Genomic DNA, 18,085 nt, shown 5'->3' with positions numbered 1-18,085 from the left:
GAATGCCCTCCCTCCGCACATCCGCCAAGCTAGCTCTCTTCCTCCCTTCAAAGTCCTACTGAGAGCTCACCTCCTCCAGGAGGCCTTCCCAGACTGAGCCCCCCCATTTCTCTCCCCCTCCCCATCCCCCCTGCCCTACATCCTTCCCCTCCCCACAGCGCCTGTATATATGTCTGTACAGATTTATTACTGTATTTATTTTACTTGTATATATTTTCTATTCCATTTATTTTATTTAGTTAATATGTTTTGTTTTGTTGTCTGTCTCCCCCTTCTAGTCTGTGAGCCTTCTGTTGGGTAGGGACTGTATGTGTATGTTGCCAACTTGAACTTCCCAAGCGCTTAGTAATTAAAGTCCTGCGTTATTCCCCAGCAGTCCATTTCACTTCCCTCATTTCCTGCTCTTTCTCCACATATTTAATGCTCCTTTTACCATTTATCCTCATTCCTTGTACTCTAGACAGTAAGCTTGTTGTGGGCACGGAATGTGCCGACCTACTGTGTTATATTGTACTCTCCCAGGTGCTTACTACAGTGTTCTGCACACAGGAAACACTCAATAAATTCTATTGATTGATTAACTGATCCCTGCTTCCTGCCCTTCTCCATCTTGTGTCCTAGGTGGAGTATGTCCTTTATTTTCCATTCCTTAGCTGGTCACTACTGCACACTAATGTGTCCTTCCCATCATTCCCACCACTTCTGAATTTCTACCTCTTCTCTGAAGTTTTCTCTTGTCAAGTTTAAGGAGTGGTGACAGTTTCTCCTGGACATGCAACTTCCAGATCCACCACTTGTCTGCTGGGTGATCTTGGGTGATCACTTAACTTCTCTGGGCCTCAGTTACCTCATTTATGAAATGGGGGATTAAGACTACGAGATAAACTGCACATTCTATTTTTCTGATAAATAAGTTTCATTGTATTTAATGTAATAGTTCGGTGTTTTTTTTTTTTTCTTCCTTACCTGTTGGCTTTATATAAACATGTCCCTTTGGGTCAGTGTTTTTAGATTGTTGGTTCTTGGAAGGCAAGGACCTGTTCATATGTTGCTGACTTTTCAGAATGTGGAAAGGTGCTTATAAAAACATTTTTTGAATATCCACAACCCACTACGGGGGCAGGGATTGTCTCTCTCTATTGCTGTTTTGTACTTTCCAAGCACTTGGTCCAGTTCTTTGCACAGAGTAAGCATTCATAAAATACAATTGAATGAATGAATGATTGATTTTGACCCAGTTCTCTAGATTTTCACAAAATTGTAGCAAGGGACATTGAATTAGCCCCCTGAATAGGAATGTGTAAGAGAAATAGGCATCAATTCCATGACAAGTTGTTATAGCTCTGTTTTTTTTTTCTGTGTGCTGGCTCTTGGTAGACAAGAACAACTGCTCTGTATTATTTGATCCTGAATTCAGCTGGTGAAATATGGATATGAACTTTTTTACTCTTATGGTAGTACCTCCAATTTTTCTTGTATTCTTCTCCTTACGTTCCTTGGTATCAGATGATTAAGTGGCCCTTTAACTTGCTTGAACATTTTAAACCCCCTTGCGTAAACCACAATGTCAGTCTATCAGTAGTATTTATTGAATGCTTGTTATCTAGTCAGTCAATCAATCATCTTTATTGAGCGCTTACTGTATGCAGAGCACTGTACTAAGCACTTGGGAGAGTACAACAATAAACAGACACATCCCCTGCCCACATAGAGCTTACAGTCTAGAGGGGGATATCATCATCATCAATCGTATTTATTGAGCGCTTACTGTGTGCAGAGCACTGTACTAAGCACTTGGGAAGTACAAGTTGGCAACATATAGAGACAGTCCCTACCCAACAGTGGGCTCACATATGCTGAGTGCTTTGGGGAAAACAGTATAACAGAGTTGGTAGACAGGTCCCCACAAGGAGCTGTACATTTTAAGGGAGGAGACAGACGTTAAAATAATTATGGTACTTGGTAAGTGCTTACTATGGGCCAAGCAGTGTCTAAATGCCAAGGTAGGTACAAATTAATCAGTCTGGATACTGTCCCTGTCCCACATGGGGCTCACACTCTTAATCCCTATTTTACAGATGAGTTAATTGAGGCCCAGAGAAGTTAAGTGATTTGCCCAAGGTCACACAGAAGACAAGAGGCAGACCAGGGGTTCTGGTCCTTCTGACTCCCAGGTTCGTGCTCTATCCACTAATTCATGCTGCTTTCCTAATAAATTAATTATTAAGTGGGGTGAATATTAAGTGCTTAAAGGGTACAGATCCATTTGGAGCCAGAAAATGTAGCAGGCACATATAATATTAATGGCATTTGTTAAGTGCTTACTATGTGCCAAGCACTGTTCTAAGCATGTGCCCTTTGTGTTTGTGGACTCCATTTTGTAATCTGTCATCATGGCCCTATCCTCACCTTGGCGTGGCCTGCCTCGGTTCTACTCATGCTCTGACCCATTGGGATTAGGTCTCTTGTCACTCTTTAGGGGCACAATAAATGAAAGTTAAAAAAAATCCTCCTAAAAGGAACACCTAGTCACCCTAGCCCTTTGGAAGCTATTACAAATGAAATTTTGAAAAAAAAGTTTTGAAAAAAAGTCTTCATTCTGAGATTTATTCATTCCATCATATGTATTGAGCACTTACTGAGTGCAGAGCACTGTACTAAGCACTTGGGAAGTACAAGTCGGCAACATATAGGGGCAGTCCCTACCCAATAACAGGCTCACAGTCTAGATCAAGCTAGGCATTCTACAGCTCATAAAGATGCATCCTTTTTCTGACTCATGGTTCGTGACCCCCTAAGAGAGACAGTATATGAACATAAATACCCACAGTACCTTTGGTTTCATAGGGGTTTTCAGAAAGAATTTGAAAACTGGCCTTAATACTTATTAGTATATCTTTTTAGACAAGACTATTTTGTTCTGTAGTCAACATTTGTGAATAATAATAATGATAGCATTTATTAAGTGCTTACTATGTGCAAAGCACTGTTCTAAGCGCTGGGGAGGTTAACAAGGTGATCAGGTTGTCCCACGGCGGGGGGGGGGGGGGCTCACAGTCTTCATCCCCATTTTACAGATGAGGTAACTGAGGCCCAGAGAAGTTGTGAGTTATTGGTAAAAAAAAAAACTAGCACTATAACTGTGTTTTTTTGTTTGTTTTCCAGCTGTAAGATGGGAGCACACAGGAGGCAATGAACTCTCTCTCTCAGGGACAACCAAGATCAGGATTTTTTTTACCACTTTGGCACAGTGCCCCCAAGATCCTGCAAGTGTTCTTAGCCCTCTCTGGGATTAGAAAATGGCATGTGTGACCCTGGCTGAGAAGAACAGGGGGCATCTAGTAATCCATTCCACTCTTTTCAGGTAAGGATTGTCCTTTGCTGGACTCTTGCATATCCAATATCTCCCAGTTTGCCCCATTTTCCTTCACAGAGCTCTGCCAGCCAGTGATCAGGTCTCTCACTCTAATCACCCCTGCACAGGGCAGGAGAATGTTCCTGATTCATAAATAAGGTGTGCTGTATTTAAAAAACAAAAAACCCCTCCTCATCCCAAACATTAATAAAAAATAGGAAATTCATTTAAAGTAGTACATCCACCTAATTACTTTATCATTCCCGTGATCTCATCACCATCGGAAAAAGAACCATTTTACTTGCTGTTCCCTCTGGAAGTTCCTCCCTCTAACCTGCAAGCTCCTTGGAGCTGGAAACCGGTCTAACCAACTCTGCTATATTCGCCCAAGTGCTTAGTCCAGTGCTTTGCCCATAGTAAGTGCTCAGCAAATACGATTGATTACTTGCCAAGTACAGATAAGAAAATGGATTCTGCCTTCAAAGTGGAGATTTAGTCTTGAAAAAAGAAAGGAAAAAGAAAAAAGTCTGACATCTGGTGGAATATAGCAGCTATTAGACTCTCATAGGCAGGAAAGGTCAGAGCATGTTTAAAGCTGAAGAGAAGTCCTGGGAGCAGAGAAGATAAATTTGTGGAATTTTGAGTATGTCTATATATTCCACAGGACACTGCTTAAATATATCCAAATCTTATTCCAGTCACAGTGCCTCAGTTTAGAAATTTGGGGGATTTTTAGAATTGAGATAAATGTCAAACAATCCCCAAATATCAGATTCAACTTCTAGATACCTTCCTTGGTTTCTCATAAACTAGTGTTTTTTTTAAAAATTTATTTGTTTTTGTTTTAGAGCCTGACATTACTACTGCCTAAGGTGCTTTATTCCTCAATTTTATAACATAGGACTTAGGGAAACATTATATATCACACAACTAGAGACTTTAAGAAAAACACTATTTTAGCACCAAAACTACTACAAATTTTCCCCCAGTAATAATGCTAATAAACCACAAACACCATATTGTTGTAGAAATTGAGGCCTCTAGGCAACAATGCCATATCTTTGCAGTATGTAAAATGAAATTGTTCCACATAAGTCACTAACATATGTCTTCATGCTCTCAGAGAGAGTTCTGAAGCAAGGGTTGGATAAGAAGGCTGTGCCTTTGGAAAAGTTATACTAGTAGTAGTAGTAATAATAATTAATTTGATGAGCATTTATTATGTGCCAACCACTGTATTAAACACCAGGCTATCAATCAATCGATTGTATTTATTGAGAACTTGCTGTGTGCAGAGCCCTGTACCAAGCACTTGGGAGAGTAAAATGTAACAATATAGCAGAGTTGGTAGACACATTCCCTGATACAGTATGAGCAGATTGAATGCAAACCCTGTTCTTTTTTTTTCTTTTTATGGTATTTAAGTGTGTATTATGAGCCAGGCACTATACTAAGTGATGGGATACATACAAGTTAATCAGATAGGACACAGTCCATGTCCCACATGGGGCTCCCAATCTTAGCTCCCATTCTACAGTTGGGGTAACTGAGGCCCAGAGGAGTATAGTGACTTGCCCAAGGTCACACAACAGACGAATGGTGGTGCTGGGATTAGAACCCAGGTCCATCTGACCCCCAGGCCTGAGCTCTTTCCAGTAGGTCACACTTCTTTTATGGTTTTCCATATTTCTTTCAAATGAAAGGAAAAAAAAAAGCAAAGGTCTGTTTTATTTATATAATGATGAACTAGAGAAAATAATCTTAACATTACCTTAGAGGAGCAGCTTGGCTCAAATATGATTCTTTTAGACTGTGAGCCCACTGTTGGGTAGGGACTGTCTCTCTATGTTGCCAATTTGTACTTCCCAAGCGCTTAGTACAGTGCTCTGCACATAGTAAGCACTCAATACAATTGATGATGATGATGATGATTCAAGGCTTGCAATTCCCATGACTGAAATTCAGTACGATTTCCCTGGCCCTCCATGAATGCACAAAAGTGCTTAGTTCTGAGGTAAACTAGAAGTGTAGCTGAATAGATTAATGTTTCCTGCAGATAATGAGCCCTTCTATAGTCACTGCATTGCTGAGGGCTCCAGAAACCTAACATCACACCAGGAATATTTCAAACCAGCCTGGATCCTAATTGGCCTTTCCGCCAGTGTTATCATTAGATACTGACCATTCACGTAATCCCAGGAGACAGGCCACCTGCCAGTTTGGCATATTCATTGTGGCTTTCCCCATAAATCACTTATGCCTTCTTAAAACTTATTGAGTTATAAGGTGGGGAAGAAAAATGAAAGAATTGAATGAGATATCCCCATTCAGGCTCTGCACATTTCCACCCCCCCAATAGCCCGTATATGTTTACAGGTGCATTAGGCAAATCAATTGAAATTGGCACCAGATTCCACTTTTCAGAACCCCACAGGCAAGCCTCACAGCATGGTGCTTGGGCATTCATTTTGATTTTCTCTTTGTTTTTTCCTCCCCTCAAGCTTGAGCATGTGTAGGTGTGTGAGTGAGTGAGGAATGTCAAAACAGGACCACACTTTACTGATGATAATTTTGTTGAAAAATGGTCAATAGGGTAAAAGTAAGAGTTGACAGATTGGAATGGAAGGCAGAAATACAGCTGTTTGTATTGCTCAACAGTTCACTAGCCCCAGGCACTGTGCAGAGGGATAAATATATATATAATGATAATAATGATGATGGCATTTACTAAGCGCACTGTGCAGAGGGATAAATATATATATATATATATATATATATAAAATAATGGCATTTAATAAGCACTTACTATGTGCAAGGCACTGTTTATATATTATATAATGGCATTTGTAAGCACTTACTATGCATTAAGCATTTTTCTAAACACTGGGGTAGCTACAAGTTAATCAGGTTGGACACACAGTCCCTGTCCCACACGGGGCTCACAGTCTTAATCACCATTTTACAGATGAGGTAACTGAGGCCCAAAGAAGTGAAGTGATTTGCCCAAGGTCACACAGCAGACAAGTAGTTGAGCTGGGATTCGGGGTGGGGGGGGGGGGGGGGCAGCAGAATAAGTTCAGTCCAGTCCTGTTCAGGATGGTTCAGTGAGGTCAGGGAAACCCATAAATCCCTGGGTCTTGTGAGAGATGACATCCTGCCAATGGGTAGAGGGCAGGGTGGCTTCCGTCCCACTTCCACCCCAGTGCAGCCTCCCACACCTGTCCGGGCAATTCTGGCTTGATGTGGGAGCCAGTGGCCAAAGGACTACCTAGCACACTGCTTCCTGGCCCTGCAGTCTGGGCAGGGGGCTGGAGCCAACTCAAGGTGTTATCTGCTCCTGAGAACACACGTCAAATGTTCTGCTTCAGAACAATTCAATGTGGACAAAGCTGATCACCCCCACTGCGCTTGCATACTAACTTTAAACTTAGTTGCTTTCCCCTACCTGTAATTTATTTTAGTCTCTCTCTCCCCAGCTATAATCAATCACCATTTCACGTACAAGAAGCAGTATGACCTAGTGGAAAGAGCACGGTCCTGGGAGTCAGAGGACCTGGGTTCTAATCCTGGCTCTGCCAAATGCTTGCTGTTTGACCTTGGGTAAATCACATAACTTCTCTCTGTCTCAGTTTTCCTGTTCTCCCTCCTATTAGATGGCCAGCCCAACGTGGGACAGGGACTATGTCCCACCTAGCTAACTTGTATCTACCCCAATGCTTACAACAGTGTTTGACACATAGTAAACACTTAAAATATACCATTTAAAAAAGAGAAAATTCCAGGATATTTTTCAAGCTATGACTCTGAGAACATTATTGTTAATGTTTACCATTTGTAGCTTTCAACACTTCTCAATTTAATGGTGATATCTTGACTGGTCCCATGATTTGTTGACTTGAATTCGTGGATAATCTACTGAGCCGAGCCTGTCGGTGAGTTGATTTTGATTTTTGTCTGTTTTGATTATTCAAATTTGCCCACAATTGATTTTCAGGCATTTTATTTAAATATGTTGTTCGATAATCTGAATTGGTTGCTTCACAGTCCAAATTTGTATTAGGCACTGAGAATCAGGTCGAATTGTGGCTTACAGGGGGTACTTACTTCTAGAAAATTAATCTGGAAGTAATACCAGTTCCCAAAGTAAAGTTTAACTTTGTATGTCACAGGAGTCAAAAATATTATCATTGAATCAACAGGGTTGTCATTTAAACATCTGGATGTGAAAATCAAATATATAAACTCATATGGAGTACTATCAGCCAACTAGTTCATGAATTTCAGTTTTAGTGTTGAAGAGTATTACCTCCCTGTGAGTTTAGTAATCATTTACCAACTAAATCTGAGTTGAATGAAAATCACATATTTGGTAGACACTTTAAAAATTGATGCAGCCTAGCCTAGTAAATAGAATACTTGCCTACTGTGTGACCTTGGGCAAGTCACTTAACTTCTCTATAAAAATGGGGATTCATACTTGGAGTCCCATGTGGGACAGGGACTGTGTCCAACCTGATTAGCTTGTATCTATCCAGCATTTACAACAGTGCCTGACACATAGTAAATGCTTAAGAAATACCATACAAAGGTATATATTTACTGTAGATGCATTTTTTCACTAGTTGATTTTTGTACAATCCCATATTTTCAAAAATAAAAGTCTTGCTTTTTGACCCTTTTTATCCCAAACCTTACTTTACTGAAGGTGACTCTTAAGTACATCAGAGATATTAGCTATGTTAGGGAAGCAGTTTAGTGGAAAGACCACAGAAACCGGAATCAGGAGGCCTAGATTCTAATCCTGGCTCTAACACCTGTCTGCAGTGCTGTACAAGTTATTTAACTTTTCTATGACTCAGCTTCATCATCTTTAGATTTCCTCTGAATGAGATACAATTGAATAATTGACATCTGCATCATTCACTTATAAACTAAGTTGCCTTTCCACTTCAACAACTTCCCTGTTTACCTGCTTTAGGGGATCTCTTCAACACCCTGACAATCTGACTTAAACTAAGCAATGCTTTCACCAAGAGCCTTGCATTGTTGATTGTTAATCCTAATCCTGGGGGAGAGGGTTGGAGAGGAATTTTCTTATTTGTAGCTCTTGTCTGAACATTGTCAGTCCAGGATTTACATCAAAGGTGGTGGTAATCTGGGTTACGCAAATATCAATCAATCCGTTATATTTACTGAGCTGCAACAGAGTTGGTAGACTCTGTGTGACCTGGTCAATCCCTTTAGTGCCTTATCTCTCAGAAGAAAGGGCCTGGACCATAACCATGAGTCTTTATTAGGGTGTCTATATTATACTGTCATTTATTCTGGTAGGATATTATTGTTCAAATTAATCTTCCTACCTTCAGAAAAAACCTTCTTATTTTTCTTGTTAAGGTTCAAAGTGAGCTATAGTCAGTAGATCAGAGAGCATTATTAGAGAAACTATTGTGTGTGTGTGTGTGTGCGCGTATGTTTTTAACTAGCCTAGGCAACAATTTCATGTCAGAGTTAAAGTTGCACTAGAGTCATCTGTTTTACTTGAAAACATGTCCTCATCTGGATTCATTCTCTTATAGAGAAATTTGGGGAAATGTATTGATCATTAGCTTACCATCCGCTGCCCTCCAGTGGCCATTTGGAGAAAGCACTCTTTCATTCCAAATGGTTGATCAATGAGTTATATTTACTGAGTGTTTATTGTGTGCAAAGCCCTACTGAGAGCTCACCTCCTCCTAGGTGCCTTCCCAGACTGAGCCCTTTATCCTCTCCTCCTCCCCACTCCCCCCGCCCTACCTACGTCCCCGGTGGAGCTGGGGTTAGAACCCAGGTACTTCTGATTCCCAAGTCCTTGCTTTATCCATTAGGCCACACTGCTTAGTCTTGATTCTGCACTCCTTAAACTTTCACTTGGTCCATTGCTAAATTCTGCCGGTAACATTTCCTGGCTCTCCTTTTTTTCTCTATCAAAATGGACACCACTTTATTCATTCAGTCGTATTTATTCATTCAATCGTACATCCTCTCAACTAGCATCTCAGCACTGTGACGTACATTACTTTTCTTTGACCCTTAGTACATATTGTTGTACAGATTATTTGAGCACTCTGTCTTGTTTGCAAATTATTTTATATCTATAGTCAATCAATCGTATTTATTGAGCACTTACTGTGTGCAGAGCACTGTACTAAGCGCTTGGGAAGTACAAGTTGGCAACATATACAGACAGTCCCTACCCAACAGTGGGCTCACAGTCTAAAAGGGGGAGACAGAGAACAAAACCAAACATACTAACAAAATAAAATAAATAGAATAGATATGTACAAGTAAAATAAATAAATAAATAGAGTAATAGTCCCCTATTGATTGTAAGCTCCTTATGAGCAAGGATTTTGTCCTCTTCTTCTGTACTTTTCCAAAGGCTTAGGACAGTACTCTGCACAGAGTATTCTAGCTAAAGTTAAGCTCCTCTCCTGTGTGCAGATCACTGTACTAAGCACTTGGGAAGTACAATTTGGCAATGTATAGAGACGGTCCCTACCCAACAGTGGGTTCACGGTCTAGAAGACATGCTCACAGTCTAATCCAACCATTTGTCATATCCTGGTTTGATCACTGTGATCAATCAATCAATCAATCGTATTTATTGAGCGCTTACTGTGTGCAGAGCACTGTACTAAGCGCTTGGGAAGTACAAGTTGGCAACAATATATAGAGACAGTCCCTACCCAACAGTGGGCTCACAGTCTAAAAGGGGGAGACAGAGAACAAAACCAAACATACTAACAAAATAAAATAAATAGAATATATATGTACAGGCAAAATAAATAAATAAATAAATACAGTAATAAATACGTACAAATATATATATATATATTGTATATATATATATATGTATACACAGGTGCTGTGGGGAAGGGAAGGAAGGGAGGGAAGGAGGTAAGATGGGGGGATGGAGAGGGGGATGAGGGGGAGAGGAAGGAAGGGGCTCAGTCTGGGAAGGTCTCCTGGAGGAGGTGAGCTCTCAGTAGGGCCTTAAAGGGGGGAAGAGAGCTAGCTTGGCGGATCCTTATGCAGCAGACAAATGGCAGCAAAGCTTGTGACTCCCAGGCCCGTGCCCTATCGATCAATCAATCGTATTTATTGAGCACTTACTGTGTGCAGACCACTGTACTAAGCACTTGGGAAGTACAAGTTGGCAACATCTAGAAGCAGTCCCTACCCAGCAGTGGGCTCACAGTCTAAAAGGGGGAGACAGAGAACAAAACCAAACATACTAACAAAATCAAATAGACTAGATATGTACAGGTAAAATAAATGAATAAATAGAGTAATAAATCTGTACAAACATATATACATATAGACAGGTGCTGTGGGGAAGAGAAGGAGGTAAAATGGGGGGATGGAGAGGGGGACGAGGGGAAGAGGAAGGAAGGGGCTCAGTCTGGGAAGGCCTCCTGGAGGAGGTGAACTCTCAGTAGGGCCTTGAAGGGAGGAAGAGAGCTAGCTTGGCGGATCCCTATGCAGCAGACAAATGGCAGCAAACCTTGTGACTCCCAGGCCCGTGCCCTATCCCTATGCAGCAGACAAATAGCAGCAAACCTTGTGACTCCCAGGCCCGTGCCCAAACCCTATGCAGCAGACAAATGGCAGCAAACCTTGTGACTCCCAGGCCCGTGCCCTATCAATCAATCAATCGTATTTATTGAGCACTTACTGTGTGCAGAGCACTGTACTAAGCTCTTGGGAAGTACAAGTTGGCAACATATAGAGACAGTCCCTACCCAACAGTGGGCTCACAGTCTTAAAGGGGGAGACAGAGAACAAAACCAAACATACTGACAAAATAAAATAAAAAGACTAGATATGTACAGGTAAAATAAATAAATAAATAAAAAGAGTAATAAATCTGTACAAACATATATACATATAGACAGGTGCTGTGGGGAAGAGAAGGAGGTAAAATGGGGGGATGGAGAGGGGGAGGAGGGGGAGAGGAAGGAAGGGGCTCAGTCTGGGAAGACCTCCTGGAGGAAGTGAACTCACAGTAGGGCCTTGAAGGGAGGAAGAGAGCTAGCTTGGCAGATCCCTATGCAGCAGACAAATGGCAGAAACCTTGCGACTCCCAGGCCCGTGCCCTATCCCTATGCAGCAGACAAATGGCAGCAAACCTTGTGACTCCCAGGCCCGTGCCCTATCAATCAATCAATCAATTGTATTTATTGAGCGCTTACTGTGTGCAGAGCACTGTACTAAGCACTTGGGAAGTACAAGTTGGCAACATCTAGAGGCAGTCCCTACCCAGCAGTGGGCTCACAGTCTAAAAGGGGGAGACAGAGAACAAAACCAAACATACTAACAAAATCAAATAGACTAGATATGTACAGGTAAAATAAATGAATAAATAGAGTAATAAATCTGTACAAACATATATACATATAGACAGGTGCTGTGGGGAAGAGAAGGAGGTAAAATGGGGGGATGGAGGGGGGACGAGGGGAAGAGGAAGGAAGGGGCTCAGTCTGGAAAGGCCTCCTGGAGGAGGTGAACTCTCAGTAGGGCCTTGAAGGGAGGAAGAGAGCTAGCTTGGCGGATCCCTATGCAGCAGACAAATGGCAGCAAACCTTGTGACTCCCAGGCCCGTGCCCAAACCCTATGCAGCAGACAAATGGCAGCAAACCTTGTGACTCCCAGGCCCGTGCCCTATCAATCAATCAATCAATCGTATTTATTGAGCGCTTACTGTGTGTAGAGCACTGTACTAAGCTCTTGGGAAGTACAAGTTGGCAACATATAGAGACAGTCCCTACCCAACAGTGGGCTCACAGTCTAAAAGGGGGAGACAGAGAACAAAACCAAACATACTGACAAAATAAAATAAATAGAATAGATATGTACAGGTAAAATAAATAAAAAAATAAATAGAGTAATAAATGCGTACAAAGATTACATATATATATATATATATATACATATATATATACAGGTGCTGTGGGGAAGGGAAGGAGGTAAAATGGGAGGATGGAGAGGGGGACGAGGGGGAGAGGAAGGAAGGGGCTCAGTCTGGGAAGGCCTCCTGGAGGAGGTGAGCTCCCAGAAGGGCCTTGAAGGGGGAAAGAGAGTTAGCTTGGTGGATCCCTATGCAGCAGACAAATGGCAGCAAACCTTGTGACTCCCAGGCCCGTGCCCTATCATTCAATCAATCAATCGCATTTATTGAGTGCTTACTGTGTGCAGAGCACTGTACTAAGCGCTTGGGAAGTACAAGTTGGTAACATATAGAGACAGTCCCTACCCAACAGTGGGCTCACAGTCTAAAAGGGGGAGACAGAGAACAAAACCAAACATACTAACAAACTAAAATAAATAGACTAGATATGTACAGGTAATATAAATAAATAAATAGAGTAATAAATCTGTACAAACATATATACATATAGACAGGTGCTGTGGGGAAGAGAAGGAGGTAAAATGGGGGGATGGAGAGGGGGACGAGGGGGAGAGGAAGGAAGGGGCTCAGTCTGGGAAGACCTCCTGGAGGAGGTGAACTCTCAGTAGGGCCTTGAAGGGAGGAAGAGAGCTAGCTTGGCGGATCCCTATGCAGCAGACAAATGGCAGAAACCTTGCGACTCCCAGGCCCGTGCCCTATCCCTATGCAGCAGACAAATGGCAGCAAACCTTGTGACTCCCAGGCCCGTGCCCTAACCCTATGCAGCAGACAAATGGCAGCAAACCTTGTGACTCCCAGGCCCGTGCCCTATCAATCAATCAATCAATTGTATTTATTGAGCGCTTACTGTGTGCAGAGCACTGTACTAAGCACTTGGGAAGTACAAGTTGGCAACATCTAGAGGCAGTCCCTACCCAGCAGTGGGCTCACAGTCTAAAAGGGGGAGACAGAGAACAAAACCAAACATACTAACAAAATCAAATAGACTAGATTTGTACAGGTAAAACAAATGAATAAATAGAGTAATAAATCTGTACAAACATATATACATATAGACAGGTGCTGTGGGGAAGAGAAGGAGGTAAAATGGGGGGATGGAGGGGGGACGAGGGGAAGAGGAAGGAAGGGGCTCAGTCTGGGAAGGCCTCCTGGAGGAGGTGAACTCTCAGTAGGGCCTTGAAGGGAGGAAGAGAGCTAGCTTGGCAGATCCCTATGCAGCAGACAAATGGCAGAAACCTTGTGACTCCCAGGCCCGTGCCCTATCCCTATGCAGCAGACAAATGGCAGCAAACCTTGTGACTCCCAGACCCGTGCCCTATCAATCAATCAATCGTATATATTGAGCTTACTGTGTGCAGAGCACTGTACTAAGCGCTTGGGTAGTACAAGTTGGCAACATATAGAGGCAGTCCCTACCCATCAGTGGGCTCACAGTCTAAAAGGGGGAGAGAGAGAACAAAACCAAACATACCAACAAAATAAAATAAATAGAATAGATATGTACAGCTAAAATAAATAAAAAAATGAATAGAGTAATAAATGCGTACAAAGATTATATATGTATATATATACATATATACATATATATATATATATATATATATATATACAGGTGCTGTGGGGAAGGGAAGGAGGTATGATGGTGGGATGGAGAGGGGGACAAGGGGGAGAGGAAGGAAGGGGCTCAGTCTGGGAAGGCCTCCTGGAGGAGGTGAGCTCCCAGAAGGGCCTTGAAGGGGGGAAGAGAGTTAGCTTGGCGGATCCCTATGCAGCAGACAAATGGCAGCAAAGCTTGTGACTCCCAGGCCCGTGCCCTATCAATCAATCAATCAATCGCATTTATTGAGTGCTTACTGTGTGCAGAGCACTGTACTAAGCGCTTGGGAAGTACAAGTTGGTAACATATAGAGACAGTTCCTACCCAACAGTGGGCTCACAGTCTAAAAGGGGGAGACAGAGAACAAAACCAAACATACTAACAAAGTAAAATAAATAGACTAGATATGTACAGGTCAAATAAATGAATAAATAGAGTAATAAATCTGTACATACATATATACATATAGACAGGTGCTGTGGGGAAGAGAAGGAGGTAAAATGGGGGGATGGAGAGGGGGACGAGGGGAAGAGGAAGGAAGGGGCTCAGTCTGGGAAGGCCTCCTGAAGGAGGTGAACTCCAGTAGGGCCTTGAAGGGAGGAGGAGAGCTAGCTTGGCGGATCCCTATGCAGCAGACAAATGGCAGCAAACCTTGTGACTCCCAGGTCTGTGCCCAAACCCTATGCAGCAGACAAATGGCAGCAAACCTTGTGACTCCCAGGCCCGTGCCCTATCAATCAATCAATCAATCGTATTTATTGAGCACTTACTGTGTGCAGAGCACTGTACTAAGCTCTTGGGAAGTACAAGTTGGCAACATATAGAGACAGTCCCTACCCAACAGTGGGCTCACAGTCTAAAAGGGGGAGACAGAGAACAAAACCAAACATACTGACAAAATAAAATGAATAGGATATGTACAGGTAAAATAAATAAAAAAATTGAGTAATAAATACATACAAAGATATATATATATATATACACACACACACATATATATATATATATATATATATATATATATATATATATATATATATATATATACACAGGTGCTGTGGGGAAGGGAAGGAGGTAAGATGGGGGGACGGAGAGGGGGACGAGGGGGAGAGGAAGGAAGGGGCTCAGTCTGGGAAGGCCTCCTGGAGGAGGTGAGCTCTCAGTAGGGCCTTGAAGGGGGGAAGAGAGCTAGCTTGGCGGATCCCTATGCAGCAGACAAATGGCAGAAACCTTGTGACTCCCAGGCCCGTGCCCTATCGCTATGCAGCAGACAAATGGCAGCAAACCTTGTGACTCCCAGGCCCGTGCCCTAACCCTATGCAGCAAACGGCAGCAAACCTTCTGACTCCCAGGCCCGTGCCCTATCAATCAATCAATCGTATTTTTTGAGCACTTACTGTGTACAGAGCACTGTACTAAGCACTTGGGAAGTACAAGTTGGCAACATATAGAGACAGTCCCTACCCAACAGTGGGCTCACAGTCTAAACGGGGGAGACAGAGAACAAAACCAAACATTCTAACACAATAAAATAAATAGACTAGATATGTACAGGTCAAATAAATAAATAAATAAATAAATAAATAAATAGAGTAATAAATCTGTGCAAACATATATACATATAGACAAGTGCTGTGGGGAAGAGAAGGAGGTAAAATGGGATGGAGAGGGGGACGAGGGGGAGAGGAAGGAAGGGGCTCAGTCTGGGAAGGCCTCCTGGAGGAGGTGAACTCTCAGTAGGGCCTTGAAGGGAGGAAGAGAGCTAGCTTGGCGGATCCCTATGCAGCAGACAAATGGCAGCAAACCTTGTGACTCCCAGGCCTGTGCCCTATCAATCAATCAATCGTATTTATTGAGCACTTACTGTGTGCAGAGCACTGTACTAAGCACTTGGGAAGTACAAGTTGGCAACATATAGAGACGGTCCCTACCCAACAGTGGGCTCACAGTCTAAAAGGGGGAGACAGAGAACAAAACCAAACATACTGACAAAATAAAATAAATAGAATAGATATGTACAGGTAAAATAGAGTAATGAATACATACAAAGATATATATATATATATATATATATATATATATATACACACATATATATATATATATACAGGTGCTGTGGGGAAGGGAAGGAGGTAAGATGGGGGGACGGAGAGGGGGACGAGGGGGAGAGGAAGGAAGGGGCTCAGTCTGGGAAGGCCTCCTGGAGGAGGTGAGCTCTCAGTAGGGCCTTGAAGGGGGGAAGAGAGCTAGCTTGGCGGATCCCTATGCAGCAGACAAATGGCAGAAACCTTGTGACTCCCAGGCCCGTGCCCTATCCCTATGCAGCAGACAAATGGCAGCAAACCTTGTGACTCCCAGGCCCGTGCCCTAACCCTATGCAGCAGACAAACGGGAGCAAACCTTCTGACTCCCAGGCCCGTGCCCTATCAATCAATCAATCGTATTTTTTGAGCACTTACTGTGTACAGAGCACTGTACTAAGCACTTGGGAAGTACAAGTTGGCAACATATAGAGACAGTCCGTACCCAACAGTGGGCTCACAGTCTAAACGGGGGAGACAGAGAACAAAACCAAACACTAACAAAATAAAATAAATAGAATAGATATGTACAGGTCAAATAAATAAATAAATAAATAGAGTAATAAATCTGTACAAACATATATACATATAGACAGGTGCTGTGGGGAAGAGAAGGAGGTAAAATGAGGGGATGGAGAGGGGGACGAGGGGAAGAGGAAGGAAGGGGCTCAGTATGGGAAGGCCTCCTGGAGGAGGTGAACTCTCAGTAGGGCCTTGAAGGGAGGAAGAGAGCTAGCTTGGCGGATCCCTATGCAGCAGACAAGTGGCAGAAACCTTGCGACTCCCAGGCCCGTGCCCTATCCCTATGCAGCAGACAAATAGCAGCAAACCTTGTGACCCCCAGGCCCGTGCCCTATCAATCAATCAGTCATATTTATTGAGCACTTACTGTGTGCAGAGCACTGTACTAAGCTCTTGGGAAGTACAAGTTGGCAACATATAGAGACAGTCCCTACCCAACAGTGGGCTCACAGTCTAAAAGGGGGAGACAGAGAACAAAACCAAACATACTGACAAAATAAAATAAATAGAATAGATATGTACAGGTAAAATAAATAAATAAATAGAGTAATAAATACGTACAAAGATATATATATATATATATACACACACATATATATATATATATATATATACAGGTGCTGTGGGGAAGGGAAGGAGGTAAGATGGGGGACGGAGAGGGGGACGAGGGGGAGAGGAAGGAAGGGGCTCAATCTGGGAAGGCCTCCTGGAAGAGGTGAGCTCTCAGTAGGGCCTTGAAGGGGGGAAGAGAGCTAGCTTGGCGGATCCCTATGCAGCAGACAAGTGGCAGAAACCTTGCGACTTCCAGGCCCGTGCCCTATCCCTATGCAGCAGACAAATGGCAGCAAACCTTGTGACTCCCAGGCCCGTGCCCTATCCCTATGCAGCAGACAAATAGCAGCAAACCTTGTGACTCCCAGGCCCGTGCCCAAACCCTATGCAGCAGACAAATGGCAGCAAACCTTGTGACTCCCAGGCCCGTGCCCTATCAATCAATCAATCGTATTTATTGAGCACTTACTGTGTGCAGAGCACTGTACTAAGCTCTTGGGAAGTACAAGTTGGCAACATATAGAGACAGTCCCTACCCAGCAGTGGGCTCACAGTCTTAAAGGGGGAGACAGAGAACAAAACCAAACATACTGACAAAATAAAATAAAAAGACTAGATATGTACAGGTAAAATAAATAAATAAATAAAAAGAGTAATAAATCTGTACAAACATATATACATATAGACAGGTGCTGTGGGGAAGAGAAGGAGGTAAAATGGGGGGATGGAGAGGGGGAGGAGGGGGAGAGGAAGGAAGGGGCTCAGTCTGGGAAGACCTCCTGGAGGAGGTGAACTCACAGTAGGGCCTTGAAGGGAGGAAGAGAGCTAGCTTGGCAGATCCCTATGCAGCAGACAAATGGCAGAAACCTTGCGACTCCCAGGCCCGTGCCCTATCCCTATGCAGCAGACAAATGGCAGCAAACCTTGTGACTCCCAGGCCCGTGCCCTATCAATCAATCAATCAATCGTATTTATTGAGCGCTTACTGTGTGCAGAGCACTGTACTAAGCTCTTGGGAAGTACAAGTTGGC

The 18,085-nt window shown here is 43.0% G+C and overlaps 1 long non-coding RNA gene across 1 annotated transcript in view; it reads left to right on the top strand.

Moving 5' to 3' along the window:
- Positions 1 to 2,132: 2,132 nt before the first annotated feature.
- LOC119935877 overlaps positions 2,133 to 18,085 on the top strand; it is a 28,607-nt gene continuing 12,654 nt past the window's right edge. Inside the window, exons 1-3 of the long non-coding RNA XR_005453478.1 lie at positions 2,133 to 2,174; positions 3,166 to 3,364; positions 7,194 to 7,287. This is a non-coding gene — a long non-coding RNA (uncharacterized LOC119935877). The remainder of the gene's footprint in view (positions 2,175 to 3,165; positions 3,365 to 7,193; positions 7,288 to 18,085) is intronic.

The sequence above is a fragment of the Tachyglossus aculeatus genome, chromosome 12 (assembly GCF_015852505.1).
Source record: "Tachyglossus aculeatus isolate mTacAcu1 chromosome 12, mTacAcu1.pri, whole genome shotgun sequence".
NCBI lineage: Eukaryota > Metazoa > Chordata > Mammalia > Monotremata > Tachyglossidae > Tachyglossus > Tachyglossus aculeatus.
This window is presented reverse-complemented; position numbering and strand designations above follow the sequence as displayed.